Below are 25,537 nucleotides of genomic sequence, written 5' to 3'. Positions count from 1 at the left end.
GATCCGGTAAAATTTATTTGTCACCTAAAATCCCAATTGTACTAGCGATATATTCCACCTATATATATGTGTAAGTGTGATATTCTCTTGTATTGGCAAAAGTGCCCGTGCGTTGCTGATGAATGTCCAACACTCACTACGGAAATATGCTGATGAATGTCCAACACTCACTACGGAAGAGGGCATCAACTGACCCATTGACTTCTCGACCACCGCTTACCGTTGTTAGTAGACCCTGTGCTCGTACTTTTGAAGCAAGGGAGGGGCACTACTTAATGCGTAGCTGTACGTCAATAATATTTGTGGATACAAAATCGGTGACCTACATTTCGCTGAGTACATAATATGATGTAGTCAAACTTGGCGGTGATGTACTTGCACTTGCATGAACTTGGTGTGTAATTGAACTTTGGGGTTGGACATCTAGTTTATTGTAATGACTCGTTTTAAATTATTATGGTTTGTATGAACTTGATGAATGGGGATGATCATTGTAATATATAAGCTCTTAATTCGTTCCATTCTTATTTATGGATGACGTACAATAGTATAGCATATAATACGTGTATGAAAACTATTTGAAACGAAAACAAATTGAATGGAAAGAAATTGCATAAGAAAAGAAAAGAAAAAGAAAACAAAAAGCGTAATATTTAGTCCTGGTTGGTTATACCAACCGGGTCTGGAGGTGCCCGCCCTCGGGGTCATCCTAGAGGCCCCTTTAGTCCCGGTTGGTATAAGAAACCGGGACTAAAGGGCCCCCATTCAATCCCGGTTAACAGACCCAGGACTAAAGGACAGGCCTTTAGTCCCAGATTGACAGTCCTGGTTGTGAAACCGGGACTAGAGGGGGTTTCCCAACCGGGATTGCTACCTAGTCCTGCACTAATGGGAAGAATACTAGCATAGTATAATGCAAGTTACCCAGACAAGCCGATGCATAACAATCGTTGATATGCAATAATTTGCAGGAGTTGCTTGAAGCCCACCTGCATAAATATATTTATCCCATGAGTCCTACTAGCATGACAAGGATCGTGTAGTATGCTATGCTATATATCGGACGTACTATAGTTGAGTGATGGACTGTCACTTGTGAGAGATAGGTCCTGGTTATACTTCTATTGCTATCACATGGTTTTAGACATGGATAATAATTGGAGACTAGACAGGACTGGGAACTTTGGATGTAGACATGGTTGGGTAACAGAGCGAGGCTTTGGTTGCATTAGTCTCACCTATGTCGATTAAGGACCGTACTGTTAGTAGCACCATGGCAATTTTGAAGGTACCGAACACATAACAGGGGCTGAGTTATAGTTGTTTGTGAAGCTGAGTACATTCCTATGACTTAGGGTCATAAACAGTATATTGGAGTGTTTCTCTGGCCTTTCGAGGTGTTGTTAGGAGGCATGGAATGTCCATCGTAAAACTTAGGGGGGAACACTACTTCATAATTGGTAATCACCGCCGCCACTTTCACCGCCGGTTTGCTAAAAACCGACGGTGATACTCATCACCGTCGGTTCGTATTACGAACCGTTGGTGAAAATTTGGACGATTATCACCGCCGGCTCGTAACATGAACCGGCGGTGATAACCTATCATTACAACCGGTTTGTGTTACCAACCGGTAGTGATAGTCGACCCATTTTAACAGCCGGTTTGTGGTACCAACCGGGGGTGAAAATCATTTCGCTAACGGTTCGTAATACGAACTGTGGTGATGATTTATTCTGCAGCACAATAAAATTCATAACTTTCTCAAACAAAGTCGGATGAAAACAAACTTTATGTAGTTGATGTCTTTTTTATTTGAAATTGTTTATAGTCCCAGAATTCTGTTTGACGCTCTTATATTTTAAAATTCATTTTTTGAATTATACAAACAACCTCAGATGAAAAAATGATCAAAAGAAAAGTAGTAGATCTCGCTGTGATCTACAACTTTACAGTTGACAACTTTTTCATTAGAAATCATTTATGTACAGTCTTAAATTTGTATCTAAAGTTCTAAAATTTTGAAATTTAAATTTTGCAAATGATGGGCATCACCTCCGACCTTCACTGCTGAGAGCCAAAACCGTTGTTGAAGGGGGTCTGGAGCTGGCGGTGAATACCTGTTCTGTAGTAGTGGAAACACATCTGGGATGACCTCTACAGTAGGTTACCAGGGTGGTCAGGTCACCTTCTGACCTGAGTCGTACGTTAGGAACAACTTCCTCATACAGACACTTTTGAGGACTACATGGGTGTGTTCGAATTGCCTAGCTAGATGTACATCGATTGTAATTGCTTCCCTCCCCAGATATGGATACCACTTGTGTGACTACGTAGTTAATACAACCTGAACATGGAGATGATGATGATGAGGCTACAACCGGATCATGAAATATACTCTGATTGCTTACCACATGCTTGAATGTAGTATAGGTGCTTACCTAGAATGGTTAAGCTAATGAACTAAACCTGACTTCTAAAACTTTGAATATAAGGATGCACCATTAGTAAGCTTATTTGCAAAAACCACTAAACAACTAGCCAAAAAGCCCCATACATATCCTTGAGAGTCGGGATACTACTCCCACGTAGTCGGGTAAGCCTTGCTAAGTACAATATGTACTCAGGGTTTTATTTCCACCTTATTGCAGATAGCAGGTGGATGTTGGAGCTAACTGCTGCTGTGTGTGGATACCTTCTGGTGTTCTTAGCGAGGTCTACATTGTCAACGTGATCGTAGAATTATATCTTGCATCCCAACCTCTACTTTAATACTCAAAATGTTTAACTTCCACCACATTTGTATAAAATGATCTTTCCTTCTCTGCTTTATAAAACTTGTCATGTAAATACTATGATTTTGTAACTATGTTATGTAGGAAATGGTTAAGAATGTTGTAAGCTTTATTCACTTATTTATGATCCATATGAAAATGTGAATTTTCGAGTTCTCCCTTTGAATGTGCTAGACAAACTACTGAATTTAACTTGGTCTCTTGTGTGCTTAGTGTCAAATGGCTGACAAGTACTTGGGATTAGGTTAAATTGGGCGGTTCTGCCACAACACCCCTCATGTTGCATCTTCAAATACCGGTGAACTAGCCTCCCTAAAGTTCACTTTATATGCAGTCCCTAATCACGAGAACCCTACCCCCGCATGCTTAAATCTCGAGGAGGAGGAGGACAACCTACCTCATGTGACACCGACGGTTTAGATTTGGAGTGCACGGGTTAGACGTGGGGGTTGATGTTAGGGTGGGAGGGGGAGCGAGAAAACCATGTTGCAAGATATTATTGATAGGAAGTGAGTGCCATAGGATTTGTTTTGTTCCTATCCGACAGCCGCAGAGGTGTGCAGGTGTGACAACTATCACATGTATATTTGGTAAGTAGCATTTACAAAAAGATCACAATATAAACTCATACAGTTCAATGATTAATTTGGCAATCAAGTCCATATAATTAATAAACATATTATAATTCACAGATATATAATATATAGGTTCACGATAATATTGTACCAAACTCCAATCTGATTCTTACAATGCAACCATCAGCAGCACAACCAAGTAGATGTTACATATCGAGGTATGAATACCATAATGCCCTAGATTACTAACACCAAACACACATATACCACACATTCAATGATACAGTACATATATACTAGTACATGCATACACACATAGCTTATCGACTAGTTATTATGGAAATATACAAACCATGTATTATTTCACAAAATGCAATCACCGCCGCGCTAGTTAAGACCATCCCCTATTCATCTTCTCTAGCACACCTACCCTTCCTCCTCAGCTATGGCGGCGCCGAGGTGGATCCGGCTCCGGCAGTCGCGTGCAACCCTCCTCATCCTGCTGCTCCTCGCCCTCACCATCTCCCTCTCCTTTGCCGCCAACTTCGAGGGCTTCGACTCCGACGATCTTCCCTCCGTGGCTGGTGGCCTCGATCACTACCGGACAGAGCATCTTTGTCGAGGGCCCAGGGCACTCGGCAAAGGCTTTGCCGAGCGCCGCCCTCGGCAAAGAGCCCTCGGAAAAAAATTTAACGGCAAAGAGGCTCTTTGCCGAGGGCCAGTTGTCGGGCACTCGGCAAAGCATTTTCCGAGGGCCAACGGCGGCGCTCGGCAAAGAAAAGCAGCCGTCAACGGCGCTGCTCCATTGACGGTGTCTTTGCCGAGTGCCGACAGTTTGGGCACTCGGCAAAGACATTTTTTATTTTGTTCAAAAACTCTTTGCCGAGTGCCACGGTGGCAAGGCACTCGGCAAAGACATTTTTTAAAAAAAACTCTTTGCCGAGTGCCTCCCCAGCTTGGCACTCGGCAAAGATTTTTTGCTTTTTTTAAAAAAACTCTTTGCCGAGTGCAATGTCCTAGCACTCGGCAAAGTTCCCCAGCTTTGCCGAGTGTCATGACCATTGCACTCAGCAAATCAACCGAAACTGCAATTTTTTTTTGTTTTTTGCATTCCACTGACACAAACAGTTCAAATATATATCACATGTCACATATATATCACAAACATCACAATAATCACATATATATCACAACGAAACCATTTTCACACATTATATCATAACCACAACTCAAATAACAACATATCGCAACCACAAGTCAAATATCACAACCAAAAGTCATAAATTCACAAACACAGTCCATCAAGTCAAAGCACAAGTCACAACCACAAGTGAAGCTCAAGTCCAAGCACATGACGAAGCACAACTTCTCAAAAAAGCGGCCTATGACACGATGGTTCATTCGGTGACGCATTAGCGGGGTTATTCGAACCCGTCGATGGAAGCTGCAAAAAGGATAAGAGGTTGCATGTGTGAGATTCATCTAGTAAGTTTCTATGTGAAGCATTGGTGTATGTCATAGCTAGTGCAAGCATGTAGTAAGTTTCTATGTCAAGCATCTAGTAAGTTTGTATGTCAACCATGGTTGTATGTCAAGGAAGCATGTAGTAAGAGTGAATTTTCATACTTACAGGAGTGGCTGTAGGAGTAGGCGGTGGAGGTGCTGCCAACGGCAAAGGTACACTCCCTTGCTGGACACTCCGCATAAAGGCCTCCATTTCTTGCATCCTCCTCTCCTGGGCCGCGAACGCTTCCCTCTGGGCCTGCAGTTGCGCGCTCTGAGCCTCGACCACGAGCTTCTGGGCCTGCAGCTCGGCCTGCAATACAAACTTCAATGTTTCAGTAATGCAAATGTAACTTAGGTGTGCAAAGATGAACGTACAACGAGTAAAACAGGACGTACCTCGAGAGCGTCGACCCGCTGCAGTGACGGACTAGGCCGTGGGCGTATGGGCTGGCTGGAGCTCGTGCTCCATGCTCGGAGCACGTCGAGAGAGGGAACAGTGGTGGAGTCGATGGCGCCGTCTGCAATCCACAGCCGCCCATGCTTCTTGCCTCCTCCTAGCCTCATGATGGTCTCTGCATCAATGGGCTCAGTGCGCACATCGTAATCTTCCCCATGGACCTCCCTCACCTTTGAGGTGTACTCTTGGACCTTAGTGTGCACAGTCGGGTCGGAGTACACCTCGCGCGGGGCAGACGGGTCGAAGGAGACAGAGGAAGACGCCCTGCCCATGTGGGACATAGCCCACGCAGAGAACTCCGAGACCTCCATGCCCGGGTGTGCAGCCTCCTGCGAGTAAGACGGCAAGATGGTGAGAAATAAGGCAGAACTCAGCGTCAAATAAGATAAAAGAAATCACTTACATATGCTTGTTTGTAGGCCGGGAGGCTGCGGCTGCCTTGATGGTGAGTAGCACCTCGCCTCAGCAGACGCTGGTCCCGCTGCCTCGCGTGGTTCTCAGCAAAGTCGTTGGACAACCACCTGTCCACGATCATCTCCCAGCATAAGGAGTGGGATCGGCACCACCAGGGAACCACCTACAAGTCATCGATTATTTGACATAGAAAAAGATAAAATTAAACCGACTTAATCTCAAAATGAATCATTATCAATGTTTTTCGTCTACCTCAAGGTACTGGGCCCGGGACAGCTCCACCTGTCTTGCATCAGGCTTGCTGATGGGCTGCTTCAACACCACGGCGTAGTAGTCTCTGTGGGCCTGCACGCGCGCCTCGTGGTGCATGTCGGTGACGTACTTCCTACAGGCGGCGGCAGCCGCCTGATCCGCCCATTCCTCAAGTCCTTCTTCCGGCTTGAAATACATCTGCATACAAAACCGATGTATCCATTCATTATTTCAATAAAAGACTTGCCCAATGAAAATGTTGTGCGAGAGAGACTTACCCAAAACTCCGCCAGTACCCGCTCCTGCTTGTTGCGGTACATGTCATCAGGGGCCAACTGGTACCTGTCCCACGTGTAGGCCGGCTCCCGCACGTCCTCGAACACGTTCACAAGGCCGGCGTACCATTTCCTGCACAAAACACCAAGGATGCTCGCGGGGGAGCGTGCAGAAGTACCCGACAAAACCAACCAGGCCCTGCACAAGTGATTAAGAAAATTTATCAGTTCCTCTTTTGATTTCCAACATTACCATATGAAGTAGTTGTGATAACATCTATAGTTACTTACCTCTTCGCCATAGGGCGAATCAGTGCCCGGTTGTGATCACATGTGGAGATGTTTGGCTTTTAGGCATCCGACGTCACAACTTGCTTCAAACTTTCTCAATTTTTTACCACGGCCTCCACATGTGATAACAAGACACCTCGACAAGTTTCATGATTTTCGGACTTCGTTTGAATTTTATATAATTTAAATACACTTTTACCGCAAGTACATCGCCATGTTACGACAACAAGATGCTCGTAATTTCATGCGAGTTCCTGGATACGGCCTCAACATACGCCAAACATCATGAATACCATTTTTTGAATGACCAAATTCCATTATTTCATGTACATGCAGTTCAAATTTGAAATAGTCGAAAAAATTCAACGAAACAAAAATAACTAAGGAAATATAGTAAAAAAACTCAAAATTGTCCCAAATTTTGAAATGGAGTTTCAATTACTGTAGCAAGGCCCAGGAAAAAATGGGGAGAAAAAAACAATTTTTTTTTAATTTGCCGAGTGCCAACCTTGACACTCGGCAAAGACTGTCTTTGCCGAGGGCCAGGTCACAGGGCGCTCGGCAAAGGATTTTTAAAAAAAAATTGCAAAAACGGTTAAAAAGTCTTTGCCGAGGGCCTAACGGTGATGCCCTCGGCAAAGATTGACGGTAGAAGACGAACATCGTGTCAGACGGTGTTGCCGAGGGCCGGCCCTTTGCCGAGGGTTTAGCCCTCGGCAAATAATTATTGTTGCCGTGTGCTTGTCTTTGCCGAGGGTCTGACCCTCGACAAAGAGTCTTTGCCGAGGGCTGTTCTTTGCCGAGGGTCAGGCCCTCGGCAAAGACTCTTTGCCGAGCGCCCGATTATTTGCCCTCGGCAAAGGGACAGGCCCTCGGCAAAGATCCTCTGTCCGGTAGTGGATGCTGACGATGACGAGGAGGGGCTCGACGGCGTCGACCTCCCGCCCCCTCCACTCATCTCCCTCTCCACCTCCGCGCCTTCACCTCCTGTCACGACGACATCTGCGGCGAACCCTAACCCTTATGTGAATTCATGTCTTTGCCTCCATCCTCCATGTTCACTTCTTCGGTACTTCCATATGCCATCCATCTTGGTGGTGGTACTTTCATATGCCATCCACCTTGGTGGCGGTCGTGGACCCTGACAGCATCGACTAGATCTCAGTGGCATTAGCCTGCTCGTCCTTCTGCGACACCATCAAGGATGACCTACTCTCTGGCGCAGCAACATCAAAGCCGCTAGTGCCAGCTGCTCCATGTCCATATGGCTAGCTGCTCCCATGCCCATATGGCTAGCTACTACCCCCATGCCCATCTGGCCATAGACGTTTGTCTGGCGCGACGTGGCTATCGGATTGCTGAACAGGGCATCATTGATCTGGAGCCCATCGGCGCCACCGATACCTGCCATAGGCGGCATCATGGGCGGCATATCTGCACCGGCGTCTAGAAAGTAGGGGTCCATCGGGTCCATGGGAAAGTCTGGTAGGATGGGAAATTGCTTTGGCATGGGCACTGGCAGTGGCAGCTGTAGCGGCATCGGGATGGGATGGCCGGGATATTGTTCTGATTCTGATCAATCTCAGTGCTAGTCATGGCCACCTTGTACACTGGTGTAGTTGTCTTCTTGATCCTCGTGGTCTCGTCGAACACACGACAAACCACCCACTCATCCTACGCGAATTTCATTTGTAAACTGGGAGCTAAATCAAATTAGGGTAACCAAATAAAGCAAGTAGCATATTGAAACATGCATCATGCGGGTGCTGTTACCACTACCACACACCTTGGAAGCTGAGGATGAAGCTTTCATGGTTGCGGTGTTCTGGCTGAGCTGGATGCAGATGCGGGGTTGGGGAGTCTGCCGCTGCCTTCGAGCTGTACTCGTGCATCACGCAGTTCGTTTTCTCGCCCCTAGGAGCCCTACCCTTGTAGAAGACAAGCATCTTCTTCATGCCAACAAGCAGCACCACCCCTTCTGTGGTATTGTAGACCACCTTGTCCTTGCCTGTTGCTTTCCAGTAACCGGCCTCTGTTGCCCGGTTCGCCCTCAGCCCTGTCGGGTACTTGCAGTCCTTCTAGTAGAAGAAGTACCACTCTTTCTGGCCCATTTTTGCCTTCCCTGCAACATGCCAACAAATCAAGCACCATATATTAGTCCACATCTTAATCACTAGCATAGCAGCATGCATCCACTGCTCAGATCAAACAAGACCAAGGCGTATATGTATGTACAGATCGAGGCTGCATGTTACATACACGGGAGGTCCCATGGCTCAGTCTTGTTTAGGTCGACCTCTGCGATGGCGATGCTGGTGAAGTGCTTGTTGCGCACCTTGTTCATGAGGTAGGAGATGACAATCTCATCGTCACTCGGGTGGAAGCGGAACCCTGGAGGCAAGCTGAGGCCTCCACCGCTGCCAGCAGCGTTCATCTCCTGCTGTTGCTGCTGTTGCTGGTCCACTATGGTTCTCTTGCTCCGTAACTGAGATCATCAGATCCAGGAAGCACCAACAAACCATCATTTCAAGCAACACGGAATAAGCTGAGATAGTACTGAAAAACAAAGCATACATACATGCACAAACTCAATCTTCTTGACCTGCCGGTCAGTCTAGGTCTCTCGCTCACCAAGCCAGATGCAGGACAAGTTGTTCGATCTATTACAGTGAGCCGAGCACTGCAGCGCGACTTAAATAGACAGGTGGCATGTTTGCGCAAGCCACTTTCCCCTGCCCGAGCTCCCCTCTTTTTTGGTGGTGTCTGTTTCTACTGGGCATTGTTGGACTCTTGTTCTTTCCAACTATGTCATGCTTGTCCTCGTGCACCTAGGTTCGCTTTCGCGCCGGGTCCTCAGCTACTGCTGGCGATGGGTGCCTGGGTCCTAGAATGTCTCGACCTGTGTGCAGTGTGCAGCTTGCTGTGACCCGTCTCCGGTTTGCCTGCCCTGCCCTGTGATTCCTATAGATGTATGTGTCTGCGTGCCGCTCATGCATGTAGGCCCGCTCCAGCCGTCGTCTTGTCTGCATGGAGAAGAGGGCTGCACGGCTGGAGATGTGCGCGCGTCAGCGACCGAGGGCTGCTACAGCTATATGCTACAAGGCCATCGTAATGCAAGGTTGCAGACAGGCCGGCCAGTGCAGGGTCCATGTTGCCTCGCATGTAGTGTGGGGGCAGCTGTAGGCGGAGGAATCCATCTGAGTTGTCATGATCTGGTGCTGATCAATGCGGCACCAAAGAGTCGTGTTCTTCACTACTCTATCAGTTTTTGGTGCATGCAGAAACCAGTGTTTTAAATCTCCGGCTAAGACATTTTAGCGGATGACCTCAAAAACAGCTATAGCGGAGCTAAATGGGGATATAGCGGGCTATAGCGGCTAAGTTGTACATAGACACAAATAGCTTGATCTTTCTCAAACAGCTATAGCGGGTTATAGCGGCAGCTATAGCCGGAGATTTAAAACCTTGGCAGAAACATGCGCGCGCGGTGTTGTTCCGATGTGATGTGCGGTTATGTATGTATGTAGACATCCTTTTGTATCTATCTGTTGGACGATATAGTGTGTATAGCATGTGCTCATTGTCACACAGAAACCGTGCATAGATCTTGGCCTGACTAACAAGTGTGCGTCCAAGCGAGCCAGCCCTGGAAACCATGGTCAGTTAGCATGTTACTAAGCTAGCCATGGGACACAGGCGGTGATGACCACTTGATTTATGCATGCATGTAGGGGATATTTTCCTTTTCAATTCCTTAATTACTTCCAAAGAAATTATTTTAGAAAGAAGCGTTCTGATCCATATCGATTTGTCACACATTGTGCATGCATAGAAGTGACTAGAGTCCATGCCTACGTGTTGTCCGGTCCGGGTGAAATGGCATGGCATGATACCTTTCCCTAGAAAAGTGGCGGCAACGTGTGCTTGTCTATGGGTGCCATCTCATCCTGGAGAGGCTTCGGGTGTGGTATACCTGAATGTACATGCTTATCATTTTGCTTAGCTTTAATAGGGCTAATCCTCTACAGTCATCTTATGGGTGTACCCCAACAGGAAGGAATTGACCCAAGTATCTATCATCACCAACTTGCCACACAAGCTACCGCAGCTGCATTTTAGATATGGTACTAGAAAGACCGGCGCGGCTTTGCCACGCCCACTTTAAAGATTGGCCAGTTCATCTCTTTGATGCGTTGCTGGATTTGTAGTTACTGGGACTGCTATAGCGACGATACAACATACATGGCCTGTCCATGATAGCAAGGGGAGATAATAAGCAAACCGGAGCATTATATTGTACCAGAGCCTTGTACTACTTTGTTTTGCTAGTTGTTGTTTTTTTTTTTAATTTTTCTTTGCAGTGGTACTTTGTTGAAGCTGTTAGTTAGTTCAGCCGAAGAAGAGCAACTCCAACAGAAGAGCTATCCATGTTGTGTAATCTATATTTGACTATTTTAGAAAAAAATGAGAGATTCCAACAGTTATTGTATTTGGCTTTCTAAAATAGCAAGTCATGTATCCAAGAGTTCTCGCATGCTAGATATAGCTTGCATGTGCCACTAACCATTCTCCTCACCTTATTGGAAAGGTTGTTGGAGTTTTCTGTTTTTTTTGCTAGGGTTTCTATTTTAGAGGTTGGTTAAATCATGAGTTTAGTCATTTATTTTTACCAACTCTGTTGGAGTTGCTCTAACTTTTGCATAATGAAAGCCATTTTTTGAGCTCTTGCTTTGTCTATCATAATTAAGCTTACAGTTGGCACTAAATTTACCTATAGATTATATGAGGTTTACATTTACATTCTGATTAATCTATACTGAGTTTATACATCAAAATATGTATTTTGGTTTATTATCTACTTATGATCAAAATTGTAACACTACCAGTGAAGTTTGATCATATTTGGTGCTAACAAGTTCTGGCCAAAATTATATTTATTTATATTGTAACACTACCTCTTGAGTTATTAGACGAGCCTTGAACCTCAACACCAGATCTTGGCATGTGGTGGGTTCAATTGCACGAAGAGAATTGTGATCATTACATCTGTGTGCTTTTGCCGTCAACGTCAGACTCATGTTCCTGAAACAGAGAAAAATTAGGATAAGTATTTACTAACTCTATTAAGAATTTAGTTAGACTTTGTAAATAAAGATAGTAGCACTGTTTTTGTTACCTCAATATTCGCCTCTGCAATGTGAGCCTAGATTTTAATCTTTGTTCACTGCTCATCATACAGTACTTACAAACTAAATATTCATTCATTTTAATAATGCCTAAGGATGGTACGTATGCTATTTTATTCAAACTAAAAAATGATTATAGTCACCTTGTTAATGGACAACGTGGTCATCTCTGGTTCTTGCACGTTTTAGGTTCTTAATGGATCAGGTTGTCGGGCCCCTGTTGTTCCACATGTCCGTTTTCTGTTGGCACACGTGTCGTGTTGCGGTTGGATCAAGTGTCATTTCTTCATTGGACCATGTGTCGTATTTTTATTGGTCCACATGGCCATTTCATATTCAACCATGTGCCATGGTGCTATCCGTCCATGTTTTGTTTTTTGATTGGGCCACGTGGCTTGACAACTTCCTTCCACGTGTTAGATTTTTATTAGCCCATGTGTCATGCCATGGCTATTTCCCGTGTCATGCACTGGTTCATCCACATGTGGCATTTTTATTTGATCATGTGGCCTGCCCAAGTTCTACCACGTGCCCAACAATCAATTCATCATAACAGTAATTCAAGATCATCACTACTGCACAGATTGACTACATAATTATTTGACGATGTCTACATAATTATTCAGCATGACAATCAAATACAACAAATTACTGTTTACACATTAGCAACAACTCGCTGACAGTTTCACCACATCAAACCAGCACACGAGTACACACATCAAACCGCAAATGCTCACTGCATCAAGCCAATAGAGTTGACGACTGAGAGTTACCAGAAGAAGAGCTGAAGCGCATGATATCCTCACGTAGCTTGTTGTACTCCTCCTGTTGTTGTATCTTGAACTCCTCAAACTCTCTTTCAGTCTTTTCTGTCTTCCTCTTTAGTTCATCCACTTGTTCAACGAGGTTAGCGAAACTTTCCTACTCAGCAACAAGCTATTCCCGAAGCATTCTCTCCAACGATGTCTTTGTTCTGGCGGAGCTTGTCGGGATACTAGCATTCTTCAAAAAAAGATGTTGTCGCTGACCTAAGAGTGGACCAAGCCATGGGAGAGGCAAAGGACCCTGGGAACAACATCAGCACTTGTCATTGGTTCATGCCCATCAGCAACAGGTTCTGCTCGCATAGTTTTCAAAGCTTCCTGTAAAATTCAAACAGCAAACATTAGGTTATAGATAGTGAAAGAGGACTTTAATTGAAAACCCAAGAGATTAGTTCATAACAAGTAACACAGGTTTCATATTGATATGGATTACATAAGCACAACGCACAGGTACTGATATGGATTACATACTACAAAATTCAAGCAGTAAACAATAGGTTACAGATATGGATTACATAAGCACAATCCACGGGTATTGCAACTTCAAAATTAAATGATGATGCCAAATTTAGGGCCCCTTTGGTTCAAAGGATTTTCAAAGAAAAAATATATGAATCAGTAATCCTATGGAATAAGCACCATAGAGGCCTTGGGTTCACAGGAAGAAATGGGGGAAGGAAAACCAAAGAAAAGTTTCCTATCCTTCAACTTTCATAGGAAAAACAAAGGGAAAAACATCCAATGAAACCTAATTATATTGGTTTTCTATGTTTTTTCTGTACAAAACCAAACTCCCCTTCTAACAAAATTCCTCCGTTTTTCACATGCATTCCAATCATATTCCTGTATTTTTCCTGTTCCTACGTTTTTCCGATCCTGCATTCCAAAGGGGGGCTTAGGCTCCTACCACTATTGCTTCCATTAACAGTGCACATGAGTTTCTGTTAATACAAAGGCTAGAGTAACAATAAAACACAACCATCACTTACAAATGATTGCAGTTGTACAACATAGGAGCGAGATCCTATAGCTTGGTGGCACTTCGCTTTTGCATGGTTTTGCTCATTCTTCTTAGATCCATGAGTCAACTCTCCAGGTCATGTTGACTTCACTCTCTTGGACTGCCTTCCTCTAGGACTGATATGAGCGCTGCCTTTTGTCCTACTGGTGGAGCCTTCTCCGCGGCTTCTTCGAATTGGATGCTGAAATTGGAGAAACAAATTTAAGCAGGAAGCATGTACAAATTGCATTGTTATCCAGACAATAAAGCATTGCATTCCTATCTGCACCCCCTGGGCCCCTCCCGCCTGAACTCAATACAAGGTAGAACAAGCACCTCAACTGCAAGGGCCACTGGCTCATCTTGTAATTCTGAATATGTTTCATCTGTATTACCAAATCCCTCAACATCCAACCCTGGTTCTTCCATCTTCCTTTGATTCTTTGTGACTTGTGCCTCCCGCTCTCTTTCAAAAGCATTTAGTGGCTGTTCATCTAGATTACAAATGTATTTATTAACTAAAGCTTCTAGCGAATGTCAACTCATACCAAAGTGCAACTTAAACAATCATTAACAATTTTCATGTTATGACCTCATGTAAATTTAGAGTAGCACCACATAGATATATATAACTCAAACCAGAGTAGCAGTTAATGGAGCTGTAACCATTACAATTTTAGTAGTTAATTGAGCTTCCTCAGTTTTCACAAGTAGAATGTCAGTGAACAAGTGGTAGTGATCATCATTGGTATCAGTAGCAACATGTGTAGCTTAAACATTATTGGCCTCAATGATGTGAATGATGGACACAAAGCATTGATTTGCGCAGAAAGCAAACATATGAGTTGCATCCTAATACATCCAACAGCCATGTAGACACCATTGGCATAGAAATGTGGCCTCAGATATATTATAAGTTCAAAATACCATAAGGACTCACCGGTGGCACTGGAGCATATGAAACAGAAATGTAGAATCAAGCAAGCACTAGACAGAAAAAATAGTTTAAGACAGAAGTGAAGGCCCTATATGTTTGCCTACACAGATAGGTATAATCAAGAAAGCACTTGACAATTAACAGGCCTAGTTGCACACAAGCATTTACTGTAAGAACACTGAACATATGCAGAAAACCAAGACACCAGCAGAAAACCAACTAGTGCCACCTCCTAGTTCTTTTATCAGCATTGGCCTAACCAGATCTGCAACGCTACAATGTTTCTTGTATACCTCATGTTCAAGCAAAGACCAAAACACCGAAGGTAGGAAAAGGCGAGAAAGGAGACTTGCGGATCAGATCTGTCGCCTCTGTTGTGGCACACGACGGACACGGACGCCAATGCCGCCACGCTCCACCGAGAAGACCCACTGCCTAGCCTCCAAAAGGACGTCTGAGCCACCACAGCACACTAGGGATCCTCTGTTGTCGCCATCGCCGCAAGTCCAATATGCACAGATTTGTTTTCACTTGCAGGGGATACATCCAATATATAAGTCAACCTATCCACACAGAGAACATATACTACTATTAGGACTCCAAAGACATGTCAACACAGCCAGGCGTCTAGCGCAATGGTGAAGATGGTCTATTCCTTGATCTAGGTCCCGGGTTCAACTCCCAGGTCTCATGGTTTTTTTAGTTTGAATTTATTAAACCCTGGTGGCAACAAGTGACACGCAAGCCGTCGGGTCCCATAGGTCAGATGGAGATGGAGAAATGTCCCATTGGCCGTCGGGTCCCAAAGGTCGGATGGTCCCACAGGTACACGTGACATGCAACCCGTCGGGTCCACAGGTCGGATGGAGATGGAGAATGGTTCCACAGGTACACGTGACACATAAGCCATCGGGTCCCACAGGTAGGATGCTAAAGGGTCCCATAGGTACTCGTCGGATGGAGAAAGGACCGAGCGGAGACTTCTATGATGAATTGCAAGCATCACGGATGAGTAACTGCAGGTCCCATAGGTACACGTCAGATGGAGAAGGGTCCCACAGGTACATGTCGTATGGAGAAAGGATCGAGCGGAGACTTTTATGACAAATTGCAAGCGTCACAGATGAGTAACTACATGTCCCACAGGTAAACGTCGGATGAAGAAAGTACCGTGTTTAGATCTATGACGAAGCCATTCGTTACAGATCAAATATTGTCCGTCACAGATGTGTAATTAGTGTCAATGACGAAGCCCTGTTCGTCATAGGTTTAAACGAGATCGTCATAGATGAGTCACGCGAGTGATCTGTGATGAAATCCTGTGCTCTTCTATGACGTTTTTTGTGACGACGTCTGATTTCGTCATAGGAACGCAGGGTTGCAGGATCGTCACCACTGATCTATGACGAAATGGAAATATTCGTCATAAAAAGCAATCTTATATGATGATTTTGGATTTGTCATAAACATTTTTGTCATAAAAGTGGATAATTTTAGTAGTGTGATAATGTCTAATTTGCTTATCATAGTGCTCCAAGGCTACAACGAAGACATGACGTGCACTGGTGTGTGGTTTCCTTTTATAGATCCTCTTTTGTTGGTGGTGGTTGTGCCTCCGCCTATATATTTTACAAATGTTGGTTTTTATGGATTATAGTCACAATTGGAATATCTTATGCTGGAATGTTAGAGGTCTTAATGACCCGGACAAGTGGGATCTTATTCGTAATAAATTAGAAGAAAGTGATTGCTCTTTATTTTGTTTCCAGGAAACAAAAAAGGAAGAAATTGACGCTGTTTTCTTGCGCAAATTTGCACCTAGAAGATTTCATTGTTTTGATTACTACCCGTCAGAAGGTGCTTCTGGTGGAATACTTGTTGCTTGGAACTCTCGCATTTTTTTCTGCCGTCACGATTGAAGCTCAAGTTTTTTCTCTAAAAATGCAAGTTACCTCAGTGCATAATCTAGCAGTTTGGAATCTTATTACAGTTTATGGCCCAACACGTGAACCTACACGCATAAATATTATTTCATGGTTATATAGTCTTGACATAGCTCCTGAAGACCACTTTCTCATCCTGGGTGATTTCAATTTCTATAGATCAGCCTCCAACAGAAACCGGCCAGGAGGCAACACGAACGACATATTAGTTTTCAATGATATAATACATCACCTAGGCCTGATTGAGCTGCGTCTCAATGGAAGGAGTTATACCTGGAGTAATATGTCGGAACAACCTCTTATGCAGCAACTCGATTGGTTTTTTACCTCGCCAGCTTGGACCATAACGTATCTAAATACTGTTGTCTTGCCTTTAGCAAAAAGTGTTTCTGATCACACTCCATGCAAGGTTCAAATTGGAACACATATACCTAAAGCCACCCTTTTCTGATTTGAGAATTATTGGACTACGATACCTGATTTTATAGAGACAGTCTTGTCGGGGAACAATACTAGGGTAACCAAAGAGGAGGAGTTAATGGTCATCAACATTGATTCACCAGAGCGGTCAAGTGTGCGACTGCAGCTCCAACCGACCCCCAGGTGAGTAGGTTCCGCCTCACCCGACCGCTGGGGCACGGGCTCCGGCTCGCCTGACCACTAGGGGGAGGGCTCCGCCTTGCCCGACCTCTGGGTCGGGAGCTCCGCCTCGCTCGACCAACCGGGGGCGGGCTTCCTCTTGCTCGACCTCTGGGTCGGGGGCTCCGCCCCGCCCGACCACTAGGGGGCGGGCTACGCCTTGCCCGACCTCTGGGTCAGGGGCTCCGCCCTGCCCGACCACTGGGGGCCGGGCTCTGCCTTGCCCGACCTCTGGGTCAGGGGCTCCGCCTCGCCCGACCACTGGGGGCGGGCTCCACCTTGCCCAGCCTCTGGGTTGGGGACTCCGCCTCGCCCGACCTCTGGGTCGAGGGCTCCGTCTCGCCCGACCCCCCAGGCGCGGCTCCCGACAGAAGCCCGTACCGTCACCAACCACTACGGCCAGAAGGTACAACCGAAGGTCAAACTTCTGGCACCGTGCAGGGAGCAGGCACGTCTCGACATGACCTATGGCCACGACATGTCACTCCAAGGAATCCACAACACCAACAATGACGGATGCGTGTTCACTATGCTGCCTACTCCCCGTACGGCCACTGACCAGCACGGCGGTTCGCCGCGTCGTCCGTCGGGACGGGATGGGAAGCCATGAAATGTTGATGACGCTAGGGCGTGGCATCAGCGGTGAACAGGAGCCCAACATAGAGTCGTCTCTATCACTGTCTACAGTATCGGCGGACCCGCATAAAGGAGAAGAAAGACCCGACAGTCTTGGAAGCCTTCTCCATGGCTTTTCTCCCTCTTTCTCTCTGTAATCCGCTCTTCCCCTTTGTCTATAAAAGGGGAAGCGGGATGCCCCATGAAGGACACGGTTGTATATGACTGAACACGACTCGATACGCCTTAGTAGCATACGCACACATCAAAGACTTGGGATTCTTTCCCTCTCTCGCCCGTTTGTACCCCCTACTACAAACTTTCAGTGTCAGTAACATGAGCAGCAGTGAACTGGACGTAGGAACATTCCACCTGAACCAGTATAAACCCTTGTGTCTTCCAAGCACACCATCCGAGCTTGACGCGCAATCTAGAAATTTACTAGTTGGTAACTCGAAACACCGATAGTTGGCGTGCTAGGTAGGGGCCTTTGTGCGTCTCGACATCATCACCAGGCTTCGGATGGCCAGCCACGGCATCAGCTGGCTCCTGGGAGCATGCGTGCGCTTCGGGAGCCTGGACTTCACCGTCACAACGGAGGGAGAGCTGACGCGGGCTCCCACCACCGTCCAGCCTCCCCATTCCGCCGGCCTCGACATTATCAACGAGGCACTTGAGGGGCTACAGCTGCATGCGCCCGGGGCCCGAAGCCCCGGGAGCTACCAGCTCCGTGACTTCGACTACGGGAGGCTCAAGCGCCAGCTCGACACCTTCTTAGGGCAAGATGGAGGCTTGGTGGCTTGTGCACCGTGCCAAGTCATTTGTCATCGTTGAGGAAGAGCTCTATAAATGCAGCCATACTAGGATCCTGCAGCGCTATATCTTGATCGAACAAGGGAGGCCACACTAACATCCATGACGGGGTTTGCGGGCACCATGCCATGCCTAGAACCTTGGTCAGGAATGCGTTACGACAAGGCTTCTACTGGCTGACCACAGTAGCCGACACTAAGCAAGTTGTGCGCACCTATGAAGGGTGCCAATACTACGCTCGATAGACCCACCTGCCTGCCCAGGCGCTCCAAACCATCCCCATCACATGGCCGTTCATGGTCTAGGGGCTCGATATGTTTGAGCCTCTTAAAAAAGCGCCCGGGGACTACACGCACCTGCTTGTCGCCGTAGACAAGTTCATGAAATGGTTCAAGGCTCGACCGATCTCTGTGATCAAATCCGAGCAAGCCGTGTTGTTTTTCCTTGACATTATCCATTGTTTTGGAGTCCCGAACTCCATCATCACGGACAACGGCACACAGTTTACCAGAAAAAAGATCCTCTAGTTCTGCGATGAGCATCACATCCACGTCGATTAGGCCGTCGTGGTGCACCTCCATACGAACGGGCAAGTCGAGCGCACGAATGGTATCGTCCTACAAGGCCTCAAGCCGAGGATCTTCAACCGGCTGAACAAGTTCGGTGGCCGATGGGTTGCAGAGCTCCCCATGGTGCTCTGGAGCCTAAGAACAACCCCCAGCCGGGCCACCGGCTACACTCCCTTCTGCATGGTCTACGGCTCCGAGGCCATCCTCTCGACCAACCTCGAGTACAGGGCACCAAGGATCAGGGCGTACAACAAGCAGGGAGCCAGAGTGTCCCACGAAGATGCCATGGATTAGCTCGATGAAGCGCACGATGTAGCCCTCCTTCGCTCGATGAAGTACCAGCAAGCGTTGCGCTGGTACCACAGCCGTCAGGTGCGGAGTCGAGCCTTCAACGTCGGAGACTTGGTACTCTGCCTCATCCAGAGCAACAAGGATTGCCACAAGCTATCGCTACCATGGGAAGGACCGTACGTCATCGTAGAGGTGCTCCAACCGGGCACCTAAAAGATCAAAACCATCAACGACCAAATCTTCACCAACGCGTGGAACATTGAGCAGCTACGTCGCTTTTACCCTTAGCTATTTTCCAAGTCATTGACGTACTTATGTAAAACTGTTTTTCTAAAATAAAAAGCACTTTTCCTTATCAGTTTCAATTCGCTTCCCCGGCTCTTAGTGACACCCGACCCCAGCAATGGCCAGGGGTCGGGCCTCACTCGGGGGCTAATAGAGGAATACTCTTACTCAGAAATGCCCTTCACGCCCGACCCCTCCCTATGTTAAGGCCTGAAAAGCAAAAGTCGTGGAAACTAACTATGAGTAATACTAGGCGGACTGCTAAAAAACCTACGCCCCGGCGGCTACGACGCTTTTGCTCCCCGGCGTGATCAAAGTTTTTTCACTGGCTCAAGCTGAGTAGACCCAATGACGGAAGGGATTGGGTCACATCTACTCGCTTTACATTCGAAATAAAAATTTGTTAATCACAAGTTCGCATCACACTCCTTTCACCATTAGAAAAGGACAAATGTTTAAGAATAACAAAAAAATATTTGTTCATTACAAGATTAATGGCTCCACGGCCCGAATTCACCTAACTAACTAACCCCTCCCGGGGAGAACTATGCCTTCTATCCTGTCCGTTAGGTTCTATGAAAGGGGAGCCACCGCCATTTCCATCCCCTCCAGCTCATGGACTTCATAACCGGGCACGTAGCCGAGGCTCATCGCCTCCAGATCGATGATGTCTCCATAATAAGAATGAGTAATCGTGAAGGACCGATTGACGCCGGTGTGAAGGGCATCCCTCTCGAGCTGGTGCACCCAAGCCATGATCCCAACGGCACGAGCCACAAGCGAGCTAGCCCCCTCCGACTACACCACTTCAAGGTCATCGTAGACCACTCCGAGGGTGGCCTATAGGATACCGAGCTCGTCACTCTCCACCTGAAGATTTCTCTTCACCTCGGCGAAATCTACAGCCAGCCTAGCAGAAACGCCATCGGCCTCCAGCTTTCAAGTCGTCTCCCTTTCGAGCTCGGCCTGGAGGGAGCCGACCTTCTGCTACGCATCATCATGCTCTTGGGAGGCCTGGTCACACTTTCAAAAAGCCTGGTCGCGCTCCTCGTGAGCCATGTGGCGCTTCGAGCAAAGCCTCTCCACGGTCTGGGACAGCTCATCCCGCTCCTTGCGCAGCCGAGCAACCGCCGTAGCATCCTGACTCACCCATTTCTCTAGGGCCGTGAGCTTCTCCTCGGCCCCCAGGTTAAGATCCCTTTCCCTCTCATCCTCGCCCAGGAGGTCAAGGATCCGTTGGCGGGTTTCGACGTCCTTCTAGAGCAGCTCATCCCGCTCCTTCCTGACCCTAGTGGCTTCTTCGTCATCCTTGCGCGACCTCGCCGACATGGCCTTGAATGCCTTCTCAGCCTCATCAGCATCCCGACGGGCCTCAGCTACCCGCATTCGAAGATTGGCCACCTTCTTGGCAAGGGGAGTCAGCTTGACCACCCTCTGCTAGGTGGCAGCAAGCTATGTTGTCACCTCCCCTCGTAACCGCGCCTCCTCGATGAGGTGGTCCTAGGCTTCCTTCTATTGACGAAGGAACTAGGATTTCCCCCGGCTATGAGCTATGAGGGACTGTAGGGAGATGATGGTCAGGATACAAAAAATATAAAGAGGAAGAAAAGGGCAAGAAGCAAGACTGAGAAATACCTAGCCAGAGGGAACAACAACGTCGCGCAATGCGCCTGTGGCATTATCTTGGGCCTCGAGCACAAACGTGATTCCTACATTGAGGCTCTCCCGCTCCATGCTCTCTGCGGCGTCATCGAGAGTAAAGAGCGTCGATGTCGGATCCTGCGGGTCCATCCACCGGAGCAGGGGCGTGTGAAAGCTCTAGTTTGGTTTTGGTTAATTGATGAAACCCTAAGTGCTAACCTAGTTTATCAAAGTGATCATGAGATTGGTAGCACTATTTCAAGTGATGAAGCAATGACGAAGATCATGACATTGGTGATGGCATGGTTATGATAAAAGGCTTGAACTTGGAAAAGAAGAAAGAGAAAAACAAAAGGCTCAAGGCAAAGGTATAAAATGTAGGAGCCATTTTGTTTTAGTGATCAAGACACTTAGTGAGTGTGATCACGTTTAGGATAGATAGCCATACTATTAAGAGGAGTGAAACTCATATCGAAATATGGTTATCAAAGTGCCACTAGATGCTCTAATTCTTTGCATATGCATTTAGGATCTAGTGGAGTGCTTACACCCTTGAAAATATTTGTGAAAATATGCTAACACATGTGCACAAGGTGATACACTTGGTGATTGGCACATTTGAGCAAGGGTGAAGGAGATAGAAAGGATAGAGGGTCAGTCTTGCTGTTTTACAACTGACCGGACGCTGGTCTTAGGGGGACCGGCGCGTCCGATCAGGCATGGTAGTCATACCCTGGCGTCGGTCATGCAACCGGACGCTAGGCCTCTAACCGACCGGACGCTGGAAGGCAGTGTCCGGTCAGAGCTGACGTAGCTGCACAGTAATCAGGATGATTGACCGGACGCTGGCTATGTCCGGTCAAGCGCCACCGGACGGATCCGATCGAAGAAAATCGGTTTTGGAACCTTACTGTAAATGACGGGACGCTGGGGATTCAGCGTCTGGTCACTTGTGCCGGAGCGTCTAGTCAACTATCGACCATTGAGATCAGACGATTCCTATTGAACGCGGGATGACACGTGGCCACCATCGGGCGACCGGAAGCTGAGCCCTGCGTCCGATCAGTAGGACCGGAGCGTCCGGTCACCCCGATCAGTACCCAGTGAAGGGGTACAACGGCTCTATTTCATGGGGGCTTCTATTTAAGCCCCATGGCTGGCTCAAGCTCACTCTCTTGCACATTTTCATTGACATAGCAACCTTGTGAGCTTAGCCAAAGGACTCCCACTCATCTCCATCATTGATCCATCATCTTTGTGAGATTGGGAGAGAATCCAAGTGCATTTCTTGAGTGATTGCATCTAGAGGCACTTGGTATTCGTGTTGCGCTGCGGATTTCGCTTGTTACTCTTGGTAGTTTCCACCACCTAGACGGCTTGGTGCAGCGGTGGAGGATCGGCACGAGTTGGTGATTGTTTGAGGCCGCCTTCGTTGATTGTGAGGGGAGTTGTACCTTCCCCGGCGGAGTGCCAAAAGGTAACTCTAGTAAATTGCTCGTGTCATTGAGTTACCTCACTTGTGGGTTGGTTCTTGCGGTGTCCAATCGTGTGGACGAGGTTTGTGAAACACCTCTTAGCCACTGAACTACCAAGTGTTGGTCGACACAACGGGGATGTAGCGTGTTGGCAAGCACGTGAACCTCAGGAGAAAATCGGTGGTCTCTTGTCATTTGTATTCTCCCGGTGATTGGCTTAATCTTCATCTTGTGATTGGTTCATTCCTCTACATGGTGGTATAATCATCCTACTCACTCATTTACATTCTTGCAAACTAGTTGTAGCAAGCTCTTTAGTGTAATTAGAATTGAGAGCTTGCTTTGTTATTTTAAGTTCATCTAGTGGAGCTCTTTAGAGTAGCAAGATTGAGAGCTCTTAGTGAGTAGTAACGTTGCAAGTTGTGTGCCTAGTAATCATTGCAACTAGAATTGTTGTATAGGTGGTTTGCAACCCTTGTAGAGCTAGAGCAAGTTTGCTCTAGTTGATTTGTAGATTTTTAAATAGGCTATTCACCCCCCTCTAGCCATATTAGGACCTTTCAAGTGGTATTAGAGCCATGGTCACCGTTTGATTAAAGGCTTAACAACCTCGGTGTCAAATTATGGCTCAAGTTATGTTCAACCATGTGGGGGGGGTAAACCACCGTTCTTTGATGGCACATGCTATGATTATTGGAAGAGAAAGATGAGGATGTATCTTGGTTCAATCAATGATCAAGTATGGGAAGTGACCAAGAATGATTATGCCATCATTGATCCCAATGATCCCACCAACCAAGATAAGATCAACAAGCAATGCAATACAATGGCTCTCAACACCATATACAATGCCATTGATTCCAAGGTGTTTGAGCAAGTAAAGGATTGTGAAAGAGCAAATGAGGTGTGGAAAAGATTGGAAGAAACATATGAGGGCACACCGGTGGTGAAGAGTGCCAAGTTGTATATCCTCAAGGATAAATTGACAAGCTTCAAGATGAAGGAAGATGAGAGCATTCTGGAGATGTTCCATCGTTTGCAAGTAATTGTCAATGATTTGAAGGCATTGGGAGAGAAGATCAAGGACGATGATGTCTCTCATCGGTTCTTGATGTGCCTACCTCCAAGATTTGAGATGTTGAGATTGCTCATCATAAGAGGAGGATTGAAGGAGATTACCCCCAACCAAGTACTAGGTGATGTCATGACACAAGAGACATACCGTGTGGAAAGGGAGGGGGATGACAAGGATGACAAGAAGGAAGAAGAGGACAAGAAGAAGAAGAGTATAGCATTCAAGGCTAGCTCATCATCATCCAAGAACAAGGGCAAGTCCAAGAAAGAATCAAGTGATGATGATGATCTTAGTGACATTGATGATGAAGCCATGGCCCTATTTGTGCGCAAGATGGGCAAATTCATGAAGAAGAAGGGCTATGGTGCAAGAAAAAGAAGAGATCACACAAAGGGCAAAGAGTATGTGAGAAGATGCTACAATTGCAAGAGCCCCAATCATGTTGTAGCAAATTGTCCCTACAATAGTGACAATGATGAAGATGAGAAGAAGAAGCACAAGAAATATAAAATGAGAAGAAGGAGAAGAAGGAGAAGAGAATGACCTTCCAAAAGAAGAAGAAGGGTGGAGGCTATGTAGTCACTTGGGATAGTGATGGTTCTTCGGATGGAGATAGCTCTAGGGATGATGACAAGAAATCTATCAAAAGAGCACTAGTAAGCATCGCCATCAACAAGAAGCTCTCCATCTTCGACACTCCATCGACATGCCTCATGGCAAAGCCTACCAAGGTAAAACATGATGAGAGTGATGATGATGAATGTGAAAGTGACTCTTGTAGGAATGAAAATGATGATGATGATGATGAAGATGAAGAGTACACCAAGGAGGAGCTCTTGGACATGTGTGAGCAAGTGCACGCTTGCAATGGGATAAAGAGAAAGGAGTGCAAAGAATTGCGCAAGAAAGTAAAACTTCTTGAGCAATCCTTTGGTGAGCTCAATGTTACTCATGAGAGGCTAATGGAAGCCCATGAGAAGCTTGGCAAAGCTCACTCTAATCTTGAAAAGGCTCACTCCTCTCTCATTGAGCAAGGCAAAGTAGAGGAAGCCAAGAAGGAGCAAGTGATCATATCATGTGATGTGGGACTAACATGTGATCTTATTGATGAATCTATTTTTGTTGCTCCCACTAACCCCTCTTGTAGCACCACCACTTCTACTTCACCTTTGAGTGATGGAATCACTTGTGATGCCTCACTAAAAGTGGAAAATGAGACCCTCAAGAAGGAGGTGAATGAGCTCACTCATGCCCTAGGCAATGCCTATGGTGGAGAAGCCCGCTTGCTAAAGTGCTTGGGTAGCCAAAGGTTTTCTCTCAACAAAGAGGGATTAGGCTATACCCCCAAGAAAGACAAGGCGGCCTTTGTCACTCCCAAAGCTAGCTTTGTGAAGGGCAATGGTCGGTTTTGCAATAGATGCAAGCAAGTTGGGCATATAGAGCAAAATTGCAAAACTAACAAGAACAAGCTACCTAATGTATCCTCAATCAAATTTTATTCTTATTACATGCTTTATAAGGGTGCCAATGGTGTGAAGGCTAAGTTCATTGGTACACCAATTGTGGGCCCAAAGAAGAATGCCATTTGGGTACCAAAGACCTTGGTAACTAACCTACAAGGACCCAAGCAAGTTTGGGTACCTAAACGGAATTGATCTTCTTTTGTAGGTAAATTATAA

General features: G+C 46.4%; 1 pseudogene; it reads right to left on the bottom strand.

The window, feature by feature from the left end:
* Nucleotides 1-7,671: 7,671 nt before the first annotated feature.
* On the bottom strand, nt 7,672-14,004 carry LOC136488424 (NAC domain-containing protein 20-like; annotated as a pseudogene).
* Between the last annotated feature and the right edge of the window lie 11,533 nt (nt 14,005-25,537).

The sequence above is a fragment of the Miscanthus floridulus genome, chromosome 10, assembly GCF_019320115.1.
Source record: "Miscanthus floridulus cultivar M001 chromosome 10, ASM1932011v1, whole genome shotgun sequence".
Lineage (NCBI taxonomy): Eukaryota > Viridiplantae > Streptophyta > Magnoliopsida > Poales > Poaceae > Miscanthus > Miscanthus floridulus.
The sequence above is the reverse complement of the archived record's forward strand: the minus strand, read 5'-3'. Positions and strand labels throughout refer to the sequence as shown.